At 38.1% G+C, this 15,155-nt stretch overlaps 1 protein-coding gene across 1 annotated transcript in view; it reads left to right on the forward strand.

The window, feature by feature from the left end:
- NPAT (nuclear protein, coactivator of histone transcription) overlaps nt 1-15,155 on the forward strand; it is a 55,506-nt gene that overhangs the window by 284 nt on the left and 40,067 nt on the right. The window lies entirely within an intron of this gene.

A 15,155-nucleotide genomic window follows, 5' to 3' on the forward strand; every position in this document is an offset into this window, starting at 1 on the left:
TTCTGCCTCCCCGCCTGCAGGTCGAGACCTGCGGCGGTTCCCCTTGAGCCGGGCGCTCGGGCAGCGTAAGCCTCTTTGTGTGCGGGTGCTGCGCTCCCCGGAGGCTGCGTGGCGAGGGGAGGGCCGAGGAGAAGCGCGGGGCGGAACACCTGAGGCCCGGGTTCGGAGGGGAGCCAGGCCTGCACGCCTGGCCGGGACCCCCGGAAGGAGACTTGTCAGAGCTGGGACCAGATTGGGGAGCACGAGGACGTCCCCGAGCCGGCCGGTCTCGTAGAGAGGCCTTCGCGACGTCCTTCTCGTAACTCGCCCCGACAACGACGAATTCGGGGCGAACGGGGTGATCTTCCCTGCCCACCCCTCGCCCTCCCTCCCCGCAGTGCGTAGTCCAGCGTAGGGGGTCTGAAATGCCATCTGCAGGTTGTAAAACTGCAGCCATTCCTCATCTGTCGACCGGCCAGAAATTTCACAGAGGAAAATGCCTTCCAGTTGAACGTGTGCTCGTCCTACTGGTTCGTTTTTCCTCCATTTGAGGACGGTTAGTGTCACGGGCCTGTCGTCAGGGAGTACTGCCCGTGTGGGGGAACGGGTTTTGTGGGTGTGTGTCCCCGGGCAGAATCGAGAGGGTCGTGCTGCGGGGAGCGAGAGCCCTCGGGAGCGCAGACCTCGCACCCGACACCCCTGAAAGGAAATGGTAGATACCTGTGATGAAACTTCCCTTAGTGTCCGCAGGAGTTACTGTCCTTACCCTGTTGTTAGGAAAATCCCATTTGTCTTACTTTTTAAATACCCAGGCTTACCGGAAAACTGGCCTTTGTGCTCGGGGCTTTTGGTGAGCACATTTTGCAGGAAACAGGAGAGGGTAACGGTTGCACGGCCCTTTTTGGAGAAACTAATGACTTAAGTTTTAATTAACATTTTGTTAATGTTAATCTTTTGCCTGCTTTATCAGAACTGAATTATCAATAGTTATTCTCCGTCTATATCTGTGAGAAAAAGCTGACTGTCTTGTAATTGTTACATTTACTGGGATTATATGGAAACCCATTTAAAGTGACTTCAACACCGTTCAAGATAACATTGGCGTACTTTATTTTTTCCTCCTGGCATATAGTTTAAGGATTTTTGGGTTTTAGCAATTTGGTAATCCACTCCAGTTTCAGTAACTATAGTTTTTAATAGGGTTTCTCACCCTGGCCCTATTGACATTTGGGGCCAGGTAATTATTTATTATGGGGAGCTGTCCTGTGCATTGTGAGATGTTTAGCAGCATCCCTGGCATCTATCCATTAGATGCCAATAAGACCCCACTCCCCCCCACTTATGACAGTAAAAGGAATGTCTCCAGGTATTGTCAGTATGTTCCCTGGAGGGTAAAATCATCCCCGGTTAATAACAACTGATCTTAAAGCAATATGGTTTTCTACCTGGAATAATTCACACCAAATTGTATTCTCCACAAACCAGCTGCTCTGCTTGACTCCTACTTTTTTTAATGGATAAAAATTCCAAATTCATTGTTTCTTACCCTAAAAATTCTTTGTCATTCACATTCCATTTTAATTGCCACCAATCCTACTTAATATGCCCCTCCCTTGTGCCTTCTTTAGGACTTCTGTCATCGTTTCTGATATAGTCATGCTGTTGATATTTACTGTTAAGAAAAATCTGCCTAAAGCATTCATACTACACGTATTCTAAAAGAAAAAATTGTGCAGTTATCAAAATTTCAAGTTGTGCAAAAGAATACATGATACAAAAAAAAAAGTCTCCCCACACTCATTCTTACTCTAATATTATGTCTTGAAGCTCATATCAGCACACAGAGATGTATAATTCCAAAACTTAGAGGCTTAAAATTGTACCAGTTTCATTATTTTGTCATGATTCTTCTTTCAGTACCCCCTCCTTATCTTCACCTCTCTTTTTGTTGACTCCTTTTCTTCATAATGTTCTTTAAAGAAATCTTTGGGTGCTTAGTATCAGACACTGTTAAATGCTAAGAATAGAGAAGTAGTTCCCCTTAGAGTTCCCATAATTAGGTTTCTTTACCCTCAGGCATGTGCCCCTCCCACACACAAACCCCAAAATACTTTACCTAGACCTCACCACACATTCTGTCTAATTCTATTTAATGCTCTGTGTCACCCTTTTACAAATCAAAGACTGAACTCTACTTCCCGCCTGCCTTTCATTCTTCAACGTACCGTACTGACTTGAACGTCACTACACGTAACCAGCCCTTGCTCCTCAGCGATGTCCAGCAGTTGTCTTGCTGGAATCTCCGTAAATATTACACAGGCCAAAATACAGCAAAGTGTTGCTTATTACTTTTGGGACACCACTTCGGTTTTCTCAGTGTGTTGTACAGGCTACTCTGAAACTCACCCTGCCTGCCCCTCCTGCTTGATCTCAGCTTTTCAGTGTCTGCCCTGTGCTGCAGGCATGCCAACTACTTGGGAGTTTCTCCAAGTGGAAGCCACGGTCTCTGACACCTTTCCTAGCAGGTGTAACTATAAATGTCTCCTTAAGTGCTTCAGCAGCCTTGTACATCACTTCTGTGAAACCCTTACTTAACCATGTTTTAGCTTTGCTTGTGTTTACTTACTTTAGTGAAATATACATGACATAAATATATGCAACATTTTAGCCATTTTTAAGTGTACACTTTGGCATTGAGTACATTCACATTGTTCTGTAACCATCACCATCATCCACCTGTAGGACTTCATCTTCTCAAACTGAAACTTAACTTTTGTCCTCATTTTTCTTGATCTGGGATTAATAAGACAGGCTTTGAAAGTTCTTGGAAGCCCCCAAAACTGTAAAGGTTTATGTCAGGTGGGGCATTTTTATGAGTGAAGGAGCCAGAACATTTTTTGGATTTCTAAATAGGTTTGTTCTTTCTGTGTGAGTCAGAATCCATTCAGGAAAACTGAAACCAATCTGAGTATTTAACATGGAGGGATCTAATGAGGGAATTGGTTACACTGGTGATAGAAAAACTAAGAAGACAAGCAGCTTATGTGAGCCAGTTTGTACAGCGGCAACGGCAGGAAGCCACTGTGATAATCAGAAGGACGAGGACTAGGAGAGATGAAGCAGTCCAGAGACCCGGTTCTCTTGCTGAAGATGGAAAGTAGACTTTTCTGGTGAGGGAGCGGTAGTCACAGAGGAGAATCTACTAAAGCAAAGAAGAGATGGGAGGAAAACTACATGGCTTCTTCCAAGTGCCGTCCAGTCCCCCCCCCCCCCCCCCAGTGCTTCCCATTGTTTGAACACAGCCAGAAGCCAGCTGACATGGAGCCTAGGAAACATTGCCTGTGTGGGGTCAGGTTTCCTATCACACAGCTCAGAGCAAAAGAGAGAGGAAGAAGAGATTTGAAGGCAAACAGAATCAGATTGACGCACCTGAAAGGTCAAGAGCCACTGATCCTATTCACCTTTACGTAGCTAAGACATTATAAATATTTAGTAAATACCTACAGAAGTGCAACTGTGATCATAACATTTCTTTTTTGCTTACTGAATATGTCATTTAGTCAGATTGTTACTCTGTTTTCTATTAATCAGACTGTCTTTATATCCTCTTTATTCATAAAAATATGTCATTGATGACATTTACAGCTTTTTTGGATCCTTACCCATTCTGTCTTTTCAGTTGTATCTCCAGCTGTTCTCCATCATATACATTGTGCTTTCTCCAAACTGGGCACGTCCCCCAAACATGTTCTCCATGTATACTTTTCATCAGCTTTTTGGGGATTCCCCAAACATCCTTCAAGACTCACCTCTTCTTTGTAACATTCATAATTTTTCCCAAGTTGGTAATACTTTCTCAAGTCCCTTTCCTCCCATAAAGTAAGTCCTATTATCTTACCATCTTTGCTTTGTATTATAGTTATTTGCATATGTATCTTCTGGGTCCGTTTAGATAACTTCCTTATAGACAGAAACTTCGTTATTTGTAGATCTAGTAATATAAGGCACTGTATGTTAAGTCTTCCCAAGAATTGCTTACATTTTTAAGTAATAATTCAGAAACTTCTGGGAAATTATTAGAATATGTAAAGGAGATATTTTCAGGTCAGGGGGTTTGATGTCTCTTGCTTTCTTCATCAGGCACCTCTGTCTTTAGCTTTCCTTCTCCATAAACAGGAAGAATAGAAGGCAGACTCTTGGCATCTCAGTTCCTAAAATTTGAATACTCTAGATATAGTTAGGATTTTATCTTTCCTTCTCTTTTCCAGTTATATTTCCCCTTCAGTCTATTTAACTTGTGCTCATCTTCTACCTCCATTGAAAAGCAGGCTGAGGACAATATTATATTAAGAAAAAAGGAAACTCAGGCATGCTTTCTTACCTATTTGTACATCTTTGTCAGTAAGTTTGCACAAAGGATAGTTATTTTATTCTAAAGATGTTTTTAGTAAGGAGTAAAAAGAAATAATCACTAATGTTAATTGAAAGAGTAATTATTTGTATTCTAATAAGAGATCATTGCTCCCTATTTTGTATTTTCATTGTAACATTTGAGATTTGGAATAATTTATACTTAAAACTTCCCCTATTATTCTGATAGAGAATTGATTACAATCAAGTGTTCAACAATGATAAATAAGATTTTTATAAGTAAATAAGTGGTTAACCATGTATATATTGTTAATATGGAAGGACTCAATTATTACTTTAGAGCATTGTTTTGGAACTCGTAGGACAAAAGTAAAACAGAATACATCAAGTCTAACCTAAAAATACGAACTCTAGGAGCACTTGGGTGGTTCAGTCGGTTAAGCACCTGACTCTTCATCTCAGCTTAGGTCTTGATCTCAGGGTTGTGAGTTCAAGCTGCGCATTGGGCTCCCCACTGGGCATGGAGCCTACTTAAAAAATAAATGAAATAGGGATGCCTGGGTGGCTCAGGTCATGATCCCAGAGTCCTGAGACCGAGCCCCGCATCGGGCTCCCTGCTCGGCGGGAAGCCTGCTTCTCCCTCTCCCATTCCCCCTGCTTGTGTTCCTGCTCTCGCTGTCTCTCTCTCTGTCAAAAATAAATAAATAAAATCTTTTAAAAAGAAATAAAAAATAAGAAAGGGGGCACCTGAATGGGGCAGTTGGTTACGCATCTGACTCTTGGTTTTGTCCCAGGTCATGATCTCAGGGTCGTGAGATCGAGCCCCGTGTGGGGCTCCGCCCACGGACACTGCTGGAGGTTGTGTACCCTCTCCCTCTGCCCCTCCCACTCTGCTCTTGCTCTGTCAAATAAATAAATCTTTAAAAAAATAAATAAAATGGGAACTCTAGATTGCCCAAAATTGCACATGTGTTTTTGGTTTTGGTTTTGGTTTTTTTATTTATCTTTAAGTAATTTCTGTACCCAACGTGGGACTCGGTCTTCAAACCCTGAGATCAAGAGTTTCACACTCTACCCATTGAGCCAGCCAGATGCCCCTGAAGAATTGGGATTTTTTCATCTGAAGCAGTCATCAACCTGGATGGTATTCTAATTCCACCATCCAAATCACATTAGTCTAGAATAATTCGCCCCACCTTCCGGACCACTTGGGCTATGTGATTTCAGAATGCTGTGGGGATTTGGGGTTTTTTCCTTTTCTTGTAACCAGCTGTAGATCCTGGAAAAACTATTTAATGTCTTCTGTACTCAGTTTCCTCTTCTGCAGATTGAGGAAGCCCAAGATCCATCTCAGGTCTAAATTTTGTGATTCCTGGATAAATCTGCCTAAAGGAGGCACTTGTTAATGTCTCTGGGAGGGCTCCTAGCGCCCTGCAGCCCAGCAAGAAAATGAAGCTCACATACTGAAGAGCCACCTAATGACTTAATGGGCTTTGATGTGGGAGGCTAGGTTTTAATTTTCTCTTAGAGCACATTCCCTGGGGTAAAGTGTACTTTGCAGTGGAATAATAACAACCACATCAGATATTTCGATTGCTAGAGGATATCTCATTTAGAAATCAGGTGTAAGTCATATGCCTCTAACAGTTTTTACTATCAGAACAAAATAAAAACTCTCAAAGGAATGTTTATACTTGGGGTATAAGTCTGTAGCAGTGTCAGAAGTATCTAAGAATTAAGCATCTATAAATATTTAAAACAGTGAAATCACAAATACTAATTCTAATAATCTCTGTTAAGTTTGAGTAGAAGCCAAAAGGAACTAGCAAAGTCGCTAGGAACACTTTCAATATAAACGTAATCCTATGGTCACATCTAACAACCACATTAGAAGAGTTGGGGGAAATGCGGAAGTTGTCTATACAAGCACAGAATAGCTCTACCCATGGGAAAATGGATCGTGTGGAGAATGCTGGAGTCTCTTTCCTCTTTTAGAAATTGATTATAATGCTACCAGACAGAACCAGGCTGCAGAATAAAATAAAATAAGCCATTCTGCCTGAATTTCCAGGATTTAGCTGCCCACATCCCTGAACACATGCATCATAGCTTTACACATACTCTAGGTTTCTATGATTATGGACCAACGATACTAAATCTTTTATTCACTTCTTTCTTCATCTTCTCAAGGGCCCAGAAAAGTAGCAGTTGCTTGCTCTATGATACGATGGGAGAAACCGAGGTCCAGGAGGTTACGTATACGCTGTAAACTGCTTTTCCTTCAAATGCCGAAAATACTGAAGGAAGACAGTCCTTGATCATAGATTTTTATTCATTTGTTCATTTTCCCATTCATTTATTCTTTTGTCCATTTATTCAGGAACTTGTTCTGTTTTTAAGATACCCTACTCTAAGGCAAGCTTCCTATAAATCCATCCCACTCACCCCCCTTTTTTTGCTGTATTTTACTGTGTGTATATACTTCATTCATGTATTCACCACTCGATGGATATTTGGGTTTTATATAACTTAGTTAAACTTATAAAATGTTTACAACCTTGCTTACAAGTTTTTGTGTGGACATGTTTGATTTCATTTGAGTAAATACTGAGAAGTAGGATTGCTAAATTGGGTTTAAATCTATCTCAGGGTGCCTGGCTGACTCAATTGTTAGAGCATGGGACTCCTGATCTTGAGTTCATGAGTTCAGGCCCCACGTTGGGCATAGGCTTACTAAATTAAAAAAAGTTTTTAAAAAATGAATCTACTATCTCGCTATTTGTTTTCTATTTGTCCCATTTGTTACTTGCTCTTTTTTTCCTACATTCTTCTGGATTATTTTTAGTGTTTCATTTTGTCTCCACTATTGGTTTATTAACTTCAGCTCTTTTATTTTTCTATAAAGTAAAGCAAAATTCATCAAGTCTAATCTAAAATGGGAACTCTAGAGTGCTCAAAGTTGGGCATGTTTTTAAGAGCAGAAGGTAAATATCTTAGATATTGCTATTTTAAAATGCATTATAATTTTTAAGCACTTTATAGAAGTAATCTAGCCTTCTAACAAGCCTTTTCTCAACTGTATACTGAAGTGTAATGTCTTAAGATAAACCGTAAACTGTCTGATCTGTGATAATTCCTTGGCCAGAGTAGTTAGCACTAATGATCGTATTTTTTTCTGAGAAAGGTTAATTCTATCACTACATTCAGTCTAGGTTTGTTTCTCAACCTTATTTCATTATTACACCCTTGAGTATTTTTAGACTTTTTTCCCCCTAATCTCCCACATGATACTTTAATGTCACAAATACAGTGTTCATGTATTGTATGTACATCTGTGATTTATGCATTAAAAGGGTGATCTTCTCTTTGTTCCCTTGCCTCTCCTGTACCAATTTTCATCCCCTTAGTGCTATGTTATTTTTGAGAATGTTTGGTCTACAGAAAAGCAAATTCACATTAGGAATTTGATTTCACACCACCACCTGTTAGAAGTCTCAAGTGGTTATGAATACATCTGGGGTGCTTAATACTTTTGAAACTCTCCCATGAAAAGAAATTATCTTCAGTTTAAATTTTGAAACATATAAAAAGCTCCAGCTGCCTGCTTCCAAAGTGACTCCAGTGGTTCGTATACGTTTTAAATTTCTGTATTGGTGAAATCCTAGTAGCAGCTGAGTTATTCCAAATAATGTAATGTTAAAAAGCAAGCCATCATAAAAATGATTGCTTCTCAGCTGGCTGTAGAATTGTAGGGTTTATATTGGGTTACTTGTGAAAAATAAAAAAAGGGAAAATAGCAATCTATCTTTGATCTAATTTCATAATTGAGATGATTTCATATCATCAGTGTTGGAGATACTGAAGTACTAGTATATGAGATAAAAGGTATATTCTGGTTTCTAAATGTCTTCCCCTAATCCAAAGGACAATATCTTTGGTTTTTTTATTTGTGTATTTTCTCTCTATAGCGTTAGTGAGCAAGCTGTTGGAAAACTGATTCATCAACTATAAGTAGAAAGTGGTGAGTTGGTTCCCAGATCCCAGCTAGGGCATTTTCTAAAATGGGATGACAATTTTCTTGCCCTTTGCTTTTATAATCTTCATATATAATGACTTCATAGGCACTCTAGTCTTTTGACTTGGAGGGCCTGGTTAAAGATAAAGTTCCAGGTGAAAAGAATAGAATTTTAAATACAGAAGTAGATTTTAAATACGGAGGAGACCTAAATAATTGCTTTAGTCATGAAATACTTGAGTATTATACCAGCACTGAGATAAGTCTACTGCAAAGGTAAGTATAAGGGAATCTAGTATCTGATAAGAGGAGTATAACACGTAATAAGAGGATTCAAAAAAAGAGCCTCTGAGGAAGTGGTAGTTAACCGTAGACCTGAAGAATGAGTTGGAACTAGCTAGGCTAAGAAGATAAGCTGTCGAAGCAACAGGAATGGAGTATACAGTGGTCTTGCTATCAGAGCATTTGTGAATTTGCAGAATTGAAAGACCAGTTAGTCTGGGAGAGATGGAATGGCATGATAAAAGGCTAAAGAAGAAATTAGGATGCCAAACAAGTAGAGCTTCATATAACGTGTTAATGTAGGATTACATTTTTTCATTGAGATATAATCCACATCCGACAACAAGTAAAATTCAGTGGTTTTCAGTATATTCACAATATTCAGTATATTCACAGTGTTTTGTAACCATCACCAAATTGTTAATTCCAGAACATGTCCATCATCCTCAAAAGAAACGCCAGACCCGTTAATAGTCACTCCCACTTGCCCCCTTCGCCCAAACTCTGGCAACCATTAATTTACTTTTTGTTTCTGTGGATTTCCCTATTCTGGACATAACATGTAAATGGAATTCTACAATTTGTGGCCTTTTGTATCTGACTTCTAGAACCTTGTTTTCAAGATTCATACATGTCATAGCAAGTTGAAGTAGTTACTTCCTTTTCATGCCTGAAAAATGTTCCACCGAATGGATATTCCACATTTTGTCCATTCATTGATGGACATTTAGGTTGTTTCCACTTTTTGGCTATTAAAAAAATGCTATATGAACATTCATGTACAAATCTTGTTTGGACATACTGTTTCAATTCTCTTAGATATATACCTAAGAGTAGAATCACTTGGTGATGTGGTAATTCTATGTTAATATTTCTGAGAACTTCCCAAGTGATTTTGCACCATTTTACATTTCTACCAGCAATGTATGAGATTTCCAGTTTCATCACATCTTTGTCAGTACTCACTATCTTTCTTAATTCTGACTATCCTAGTGGGTATGAATTGATACATCTCGTTGTGGTTTTGATTTTATATTTTCCTATTTACTGATGAAGTTGAGCCTCTTCTCATTTGCTTAGTGGTTTGTTCTTTATATGCTCTGGATTCTAGTTCCTTATCAGATAGATGACTTGCAAATATTTTCTTCAATTTTTGTCCATCATCTTGTCTTTTTTTTTTTTTTTAATTTATTTATCAGAAAGAGAGCGAGAGACAGATGGAGATAGGGACAGAGAGCACAAGCAGGGAGGAGAGGGAGAAGCAGGCTCCCCACTGAGTAGGGAGCCTGATACGGGCTGATTCCAGGACCTGAGCTGAAGGCAAACACCTAACCGACTGAGCCACCCAGGCGCCCCTGTCCATTGTCTTTTCACTTCCTTCATAGTATCCTTGAAAGCACAAATGTTTTTAATTTTGATGAAGTTCAATCTAATTTTTCTTTGGTTGCTTGTTCTTTAGATGTCCTAAGAAACCATTACCTAATCCTACATCAAAAATATTTACACCTGTGTTTTGTTCTAAGACAATTTTTGCTCTTACACTTACATCTTTGATCTATTTTTAGTTAATTTTCATATTTGGTATGAGGTATAACTTCATTGTTTTGGTCCAGCTTCATTGTTCTGCATGTGGGTATCCAGTTCTCTTAGCACCAGTTGTTGAAAAGACTAATATTTCCCCCATTGAGCTGACTTGGCACTGTTTTTGAAAATCAATTGACCATAAATGTCTGGAATGTTAATTCTGTCCCATTGATCTATAGGTCTATCCTTATGCTAGTTACCACATTACCTTGATTACTATTGTTTTGTAGTATGTTTTGAAGTGGGTAGGTGTTAAGTCCACCAACTATTTCATTTTCAAGATTGTTTTAACTACTCTGGGTCCCTTGTATTTCCCTGTGGATGTTAGGATCAGTTTGTCAATTTCTGCACAAAAGGCAACTAAGATTTTGATAGGGATTGTATTGAATCTAAGAGTATTGACATCTGAATAACATTAACTCTTCTAATCCATAAACAAGAGAGATCTATCTCTATATTTAGTCTTCTTTAATATCTTTCAGTAATATTTCTAGTTTTTAGTAGGATCATACACTTTTGTTAAACTTAATTCCTAAATATTTTATTCTTTTTGATGCCTTTGTAAATGAAATTGGTTTGTGTTTTTGTTTTTTTTCATTTTTGGATTGTTCATTGCAAGTATATAGAAATGCAGCTGATTTTATCCTGAAGCCTTGCTGAAGTCACTTAATGACTTTAATAGTTTTTCTGTGTGTACATGGATTCCTTAGAATTTTTTATTTAGGACATCATGTCATCTGCAAATGAGGACATTTGATTTTTTTTCCTTTCCAATGTGGACACTTTTTACTTCAGTTTCTTTCCTAATTGCCCAAACTAGAACTTCTGGTACAGTGTTGCATAGAAACGGCAAGAGCAAGCATGGTCTTGTCCCTGATCCTATGGGCAAAGCTTTGACTCTTTAACCTTCTGAGTATTACGTTAGCTGTGTGATTTTCACAAATGCCTTTATCTGGTTGAAGAAATTCCCTTATATTCCTCATATTTTTATCATGAAAAGGTGTTGGATTTTGTCAAGTGGTTTTTCTACATCTGTTGAGATGATAACATGGTTTTGTTCTTTATTCTATTAAAACAATGTATTGGGCCGACTTTACTCCTTTTTTTTTTTTTTAAAGATTTTATTTATTTGACAGAGATACAGTGAGAGAGGGAACACAAGAGGGGAAGTGGGAGAGGAGAAGCAGGCTTCCCGCCGAGCAGGGAGCTCAGTGTGGGGCTCGATCCCAGGACCCTGGGACCATGACCTGAGCCGAAGGCAGACGGTTAACAACTGAGCCACCCAGGCGCCCCTCTTTTAATAGAGTGTATTACATTGATTTGTTTTTGTTTTATTGAACCACTCTTTTTTTTTTTAAGATTTTATTTATTTATTTGAGAGAGAATGAGAGAGAGAGCACATGAGGGGGGAGGGTCAGAGGGAGAAGCAGACTCCCTGCCAAGCAGGGAGCCCGATGCGGGACTCGATCCAGGGACTCCAGGATCATGACCTGAGCCGAAGGCAGACGCTCAACCGAGTCACCCAGGCGCAGTTGCACTTGGTTATGGTGTATAATCATTTTCAAATGTTAATGGATTTAGTTTGCTGGTATTTTGTTGAGAATTATTACATCTGCTTTTTCATAAGGGATATTGGTTTGTAGTTTTCATGTGATGTCTTTGTCTGGTTTTAGTATCAGATTATTACTAGTATCAGCGTTTGAAATGGGAAGGCAGCCTCTCTCTTATTTTTTATTTTTTTAAAGAGTTGGTGAAACTTCTTTCAATGTTTGATAGAATTCACCAGTGAGGCCATTTGATCCTAGGCTTTTCTTTGTGAAAAGAATATTTATTACAGTTCAGTCTCTACTTGTTTTAGGTCTATTCAGATTTTCTGTAGATTCTTGAGTCAGTTCAGTTAATGTCTAAGAAGTATTTGTTTCCCCTGGGCTTTCTAAATTGTTGCCATATAATTGTTCATAGTATCCTTTTATAATATAAATATTATAATATTTCGGTAAGGGTGATAGTAATGTCCCCTCTTTCCTTCCTGAATTTAGGAACTTGAGTCTTCTTTTTTTGTCAGCCTCTCTAAAGATTGTTGATTACTGTTGATCTTTTCAGAGAATCAACTTTTTGTTTCATAGATTTTTCTCTATTTTTTAATTCTCTTTCATTTTTCTTCTCTGATCTTTTATTTTCTTCCTTCTGCTTTCTTTTGGGTTTAGTTTGCTTTTCTAGTTCGTAAAATGAAAGGATAGGTTATCGGTTAGAGATCTTTCATCTTTGAAATGTATTTACAGATATAAATATACCAGTAAGCACTTCTTTAGCTGCATCCATAAGTTTTAGTATGTTGCATTTTGTTTTTGTTTATCTCAAAATATTTTCTACTTTCCTTTTGTTTTCTTCTTTGACCCTTTGATTATTTAGGAGAGTGTTGTTTAATTTCCACATATTTGTGAATTTCTTATTACTGATCTCTAATTTTAGTCTTGCCAGAGAGCATACTCTATATAATTTGTCTTTTTTAATTTACTGAAACTTTTTTTATGTCCTAATGTGTGGTTTATCCTGGAGGATGTTCACATGCACTTGAGAAGAATGTGTATTCTGCTGTTGTTGGGTGGAGTAGGCTATAGATGTCTGTTAGGTCTAGTTAGTTTATAGTGTTCAAGCCTTCTCATTCCTGACTGAGCTCTCTAGTCTATTCATTATTGAAAGTAGGATGTTGAAGTCTGTAACTTCTCTTGTTGAATTGTCTAGTTCTTGTTCCACTTCTGTTAGTTTCAGCTTCATGTTTTTGGGGGCCTTGGTTGTTACATGCATATATGCTTGTAATTGTTCTCTTTTTGATTCATTAAATATCTTATCATTATGTTTGTGTCTACTAACAATATTTGTCTTAATTTGTCTGATATGGTATAGCCTCTCCAGCTCTTAGTTACTGTATGATGGTATATCTTTTTCCATCCTTTTCTTTTCAACCTATTTGTGTGTTTGAATGTAAAGTGTGTCTGTTGTCGAAAGCATGTAGTTGGATCGTATTTTTTATTCATTCTGTGTGTCTGTACCTTTTTATTGTGTAATCCGTTATCACTTAATATAATTACTGATAAGGTGAGGATTTTGCTTGCCATTCTGATACTTGTAGTCTGTATATATTTTATGTTTACTTTTTCTGTTACTCTTCTATTACTGCCTTTTTTGTGTTGGATATTTCCAATTTACCATTTTAATTCCATTGTTTCCTTTTTTTTCTTAATTTTTATTTTAGAGAGCACGTGCAGGCGAGCAGGGAGGGGGCTAAGGGAGAGAGAATCCTCAAGCCAACTCCCTGATGAGCGCAGAGCTGTGTGTGTGTGTGTCTCTCTCTCTCTCTCTCTCTCTCTCTCTCTCTCTCTATCTCTATCCCAGGCTCCCAAGATCATGACCTAAGCCAAAAACTAGAGTCTGAACACGTAACCAATTGAGCTGCCCAGGCGCGCCCCCGCCTCCCCGTTGTTTCCTTTATATTTTTTATTTTTGAGCCTTTTTCTTAGTGATTGCTTGGAGGTTACAAGTAACTTAAAACAATCTTGTTTGGATTAATACCAACTTAATTTAAATAGTATATAAAAACTTTGCTCCTCTTTACAATGGACTCTGAAAAACAAACTGAGGGTTCTAGAGGGGAGGGGGGTGGGAGGATGGGTTAGCCTGGTGATGGGTATTGAGGAGGGCACGTTCTGCATGGAGCACTGGGTGTTATGCACAAACAATGAATCATGGAACACTATATCTAAAACTAATGATGTAATGTATGGGGATTAACATAACAATAAAAAAAATTTAAATAAAAAAAACTTTGCTCCTCTTTAACTCCATTCTCTTCCCCCTTTTTGCTTTTAAAGTCATATAAATTACATCTTCATCATTATATGGTCACCAACCCAGATTTATACTTACTATATACAGTTGTCATTTAAAGCAGAAGGGAGTTACAAACAAAAAGTAATTTATACTGTTTTATGTTTACCTGTACAGTTACCTTTATTGGTGTGTTTTGTTTTTTTAACATGGATTTGTTTCACTGTCTAGTGTCCTTTAATTTTAGCCTAAAGGACTCCCTTTAATATTTCTTAAAGGGCAAGTCTGCTGGCAACAATGTCTTTGGGTTTTGTTTCATTTTGTATTTTTAATCTGGGAGTAGCTTAATGTCTCCATTTTGAAGGGATTTTGCTGGTCTTGGTTGGATTTTTGTTGTTGTTAGCACTTTACCTCATCTCCCTGCCTCTGGCCTCCATGGTTTCTCATGAGAAAAAAAGCTGTTAATCTTACTGAGGATCCCTTGTGATGTGATGAACTGTTTCTCTCTGCTTTCCAAATTCTCTTTGTCTTGACAATTTGATTATGAGATGTCTAGATACGGATTTCTTTCCATGTATCCTACTTGGAATTTATTGAACTTCCTAGATAAATAAATAATTCTCAAATTTTGGATGTTCATTATTTGGACATTAATTCTTCAAATACTCCTTCTGCCTTTTTCTGTCTCTCCTCCCCGGGGACTTTGATTATGCTTATGTTGGCACAACTGATGGTGTTCCACAAGTCTCAAAGACTGTTAACTTTTTGTGATATTTTTTTGTTTTTGTTCCTTATGCTGGATAATCTCATTTGAGCTGTGTTCAGGTTCACTAATTCTTTCATCTGCCTCTTCACATCTGCTGTTGAGTCCCCCCTCTAGGGAATTTTTCATTTTAGTTGTTATACTTTTCAACCCTAGAATTTCTGCTTGGTTTTTTTTTGTATAATTTCTGTTTTTCTTATTTCTTTTTGATGAAACATTGCTCTCATGATTTTTTTTAGATATTTAGGAATAGTTTTCTTTAGTTCTCTGAACTTACTTAAAACAGCTGATTTTGGGGACATCTAGGTGAGGCAGTCGTTTAAGCATCCGACT

The sequence above is a fragment of the Halichoerus grypus genome, chromosome 11 (assembly GCF_964656455.1).
Source record: "Halichoerus grypus chromosome 11, mHalGry1.hap1.1, whole genome shotgun sequence".
Classification (NCBI taxonomy): domain Eukaryota; kingdom Metazoa; phylum Chordata; class Mammalia; order Carnivora; family Phocidae; genus Halichoerus; species Halichoerus grypus.